Source organism: Capra hircus, chromosome 9 (assembly GCF_001704415.2).
Source record: "Capra hircus breed San Clemente chromosome 9, ASM170441v1, whole genome shotgun sequence".
In the NCBI taxonomy this organism is placed as follows: Eukaryota; Metazoa; Chordata; class Mammalia; order Artiodactyla; family Bovidae; genus Capra; species Capra hircus.
The window spans coordinates 4,472,409-4,476,405 of record NC_030816.1 but is presented as its reverse complement, the minus strand read 5'-3'; the positions used below and the strand labels follow the sequence as shown (position 1 = coordinate 4,476,405).

The window sequence follows — 3,997 nt, the reverse complement described above, 5'->3', positions numbered from 1 at the left end:
ATTGCTTAAACAAGAATATTCAAAATGAGTGGAGTTTTCTGCTAGAGAAAGCAGTTATTAAGGACACTTTGCTTTTCTTTAAAGTTTTTATTGGAATTTGTTGGTTTACACTTGTGTTATTTTTAGGTATACAGCAAAGTGGATCAGTTATAAATATACATATATCCATTCCCTTTTAAGATTCTTTTCCCATAAAGGACATTACAGAGTAGAGTTTTCTGCGCTATTGCTTGTAAGAGGGTAGTTCTGAGAAACTGGAGGGCTTATGGATGATAAAAAGTAGATAAGTCTTTATAGTAAGAGGGGCTAAGAGCTTGCCAAAAGTTTGCTTCTGACAAGGTAGGACTGTGGTCCCTGTCAAAGGGTTCTGAATCTTCCGCTTCAACCTTGAAACATGTCCTGAGAGCTCTTTTAAACTCCTTCCTTGGACAGCTTTGGAAAACTGGGAATACTTCACTAATGTAAAGTAGCTTTTAGCTGTTCTCCCATAAGAGATCTTGGAGAATGATGTTTGTAAAGGACATTTTCTTAGGTGTCCTTATAGTGAACTCAATGACTTATGACTTATGAATGCTTATTCAAATAAATTTGATAGAGATATATAGCCTCAGAAAAGAATAGATAAGAAATCAGAAAAATGGAATTTCAAATCTATTTGAAATCTGATAACTGACATAAAAATGGTATCAAGTTTTTTTATCCAAGCAGATGTTTATTTTATGAAACAATAAAGTTTAAAAATCTTTTTAAAAAAAGGAGGAAGGGATAGGAGGAAAACAATGAAATCAAACTAAAATCATGAAACAGAGTTCTAAGACAGTAGGAGAGTTTTCATAATAGAACCCCCTGAGTATTGTTTCAATCATATTTTCAATTTATGAGCTTGCTTTTCAATTAGAAACCTTTTCAATGAGAAATCAAACTATGTCTATTTCTTTCCTTAGTTCTTGATTTGGCCTGAGAGTGTAGAGGACAATTTCATAACAATTCTGTAAGAAAAGCAGTTTTAGAAGTGTTCAACTTTCATTTCTGAGATTAAGTTGGAGTTCATCAGTTTCGAGATCATACGAATAGTACTGTATCCTGTATCGTGGGCATGTGAATTGCCGCCAAGAGTGTGGCAGCGATTGCGGCTGGGCGCATAATCAGAGTCAGTGCACAAAGGCATGTGAACACTTGGCTGTGCGGTTCCACAGCTCACTCTACGGCACTGGCACCAATGCGCCAAATGACCTGGAAGTGAAATAACAAGTGTGATGCAGCTTTCTGGAGCAGTGCCTTTACTCAAAATCTGGTGGGATGGTGTTACATGCAAAAAGTTTAAAAGGTTAGTATTATGACAAATATGGCTCTTCTGTGGAGCATGATATTTATGGAAACACTAAGGTTTAAGTGCCGTGGATCTGGCAGCGGATGGTAAGGATGTGTCATGGCGCCTGTTTGCTCTTCTCTCCTTTTTACAATAGTTTTGAGAAATGTAATTTGGAAGTCTAGATTGAAGGGAAAAGATCAAAATTTGTTTCTTTTTTATAAGAAGAGGATAATATTTGTTGTACTGCTTAGGTTCAAGGGCATTGTCATGTTGAAAAATCTTAGCTGTGAGAGAACAGGACAGATGGAGGTGCTAGGAATCGAACCCAGGGCCTTGTGCATGCAAAACACATGCTCTACCACTGAGCTACACCCCCTATCTCTATAAAAAGTTGTTAAGCAGCACCTTGTAAGCAATAATAGGGCTCCTGAACTGTAAGGGGAAACAAAGCAGCAAACATGGCAAAATCTGAAGAAAAATATTCTAGAGGATAATGAACAATCTTCAGATTCAGGGAACAATGCCAGTGTTTTCTATTAGATTCCTCTGTTGTCACCTACTACTTCCCTGGTGGCTCAGATGGTAAAGCATCTGTCTACAATGCAGGAGACCTGGGTTCAATCCCTGGGTTGGGAAGATTCCCTGGAGAAGGAAATGATTGCCTGGAAATCCAACTGCTTCTCTTGCTATAGGCTTCCGAGGTATTAGAATCCTATCCAGGTGTTTTGGTTACTTTTCAGAGTGTAATATTAATTCTCTCTTGAGTACCTTTCTTTGGTTTCTTAGAGCTTCTCCTTCAACTACTACTTCCTGTCCAAGAGACAGTTTCCCGTTTCAACTGCTCAGCTTCACCTACCAAGCTCACCTGCTGCTGCAGCTGCTGCTAAGTCGCTTCAGTCATGTCTGACTCTGTGCATCCCCAGAGATGGCAGCCCACCAGGCTAGCTAACATCAAACAAACAAAAAAACACCCTGTTAAACACTACTCTCTCAATCACTTCTGGAAAACTGCTCCAATCGCAGACTTGTCAAATCTTTGCTTCTATCACGGTCTTCGAACTATACTTTATCTCGTGAGCTGTTTCATGTCTGTACAACTTCCATCCTCTTGCTAGATCATAGCAACAAATGACCAAATTTACAAAGCAAATAGTTTAAAAAGAATCCTCTGTTTCCTGCATTGGCAGGTAGAATACATACTTGGGAATATACAACTTGGGAAGTTGGGATATACTTGGGAAACCCCTATTCTCTCCTGTTCTTTTTTTCCAAACAGTCCTTCCCCCTCCCCTATGCTTGGGGGATTTTCTGATTTTTGTCACCATAGTATGATTTTGCCTTTTTGAAACTTCACAGAAATAGAACATTAGAACGTGTGCTCCTTCATGCCTGGCTTCTTTGGTGTGTTAAAGATTCTTACCTATTGTTGGGTTTGCCAGTAATCCATTTTTTTTTTTAATTTAGAAATATTCTACTGAATCATGATTTATTTGTCCATTCACCTCTTGTGAGTATTTGAGTTCCTTTTACAGTCTTTGGATACTATGTGTGATGCTGTTATGAGCATTCTTGTACAATGTTCATAGAGACAAATCTTTTCACTGGAACTGACTACATAACTAGCAGTGGACTGTTTGAATCAAAAGGCAGGTGTTTGTTGAATTTTATAAAGAAAGCCCAATAGTTTTCCAAACTGTTTTACATTTCTATACGACAATATGTGAAAGACCTATTATTCCATATCCTTGTCAATACTTAGAACTGTCATTTACACATATTTTAGAATTGCACATATTTAAGATGTAAAATTGATGTTTTGACGCATGTCAACTATGATGTTTTCATCACAATCAAGATAATGAGCATATTCTTTATCCCACAAAGTTTCCTTGTGCTCTTTTGTAAGCCCACCTTGCCCCTCTCCTTCCCCTCCCAACACTTGAAATTATTGATCTGCATTCTGTCTCTAAGCATTAGTGTGCGTCTTATAGACTTTTGAACTATAGGGTCAAACAGTAGGTATTGTTTTTTGTTTGGCTTTTTTCACACAACATAATTCTTCTGAGATTGGCCTATGTAGTTGCTTGTATCAATATTTTCTTCCTTCTTCCTGAGGAGAACTATCCCATTGTATATACTACATATAAAACACCTCTGTAAGTCCATTTACCACTGTTTCCTTTATAAATGAAACTAGCATGAGTATTCACGTATAATTCTTCCTAGGATGAACACTTCACTTTTTTCTGTGTAAATATGTAGAAGTGGAATGACGGAGTCATATGATGTTTTATCTCTAAATTTTTAATAACAGTTTCTTACATTCCAAAGCAATTGTCCCATTTTACATTCCCACCAGAATCTTTTTTGAAAATCAATTGACAACATATGGTTTGAGTCTATTTCTGGATACTCTATTATAGTCCACGGATCTAACTTCCCTTATTTAAGCTAGTACCACATGTTTTTAATTACTATAGTTTTAAAATAAGCCTTTTAAAAGGTACATATAAAAGATATATGTATACCTACGGATGATTCATAGGTACAGAAAGCTACAAAATTCTGCAAAGCAATTATCCTTCAATTAAAAGATAAATTAAAAATAAGCCTTAAATTCACGTAGTTTAAGTTCTTCAACTTCATTCTTCTTCACAGTTGTTTTGGCTACTAAAGATCCTCTGC

The 3,997-nt window shown here is 36.7% G+C and overlaps 1 non-coding gene across 1 annotated transcript; it reads right to left on the bottom strand.

Annotated features, from left to right (window-relative positions):
• Positions 1,617-1,688, bottom strand: TRNAA-UGC. Its single transcript has one exon. It is a non-coding gene; the product is annotated as a tRNA-Ala (tRNA).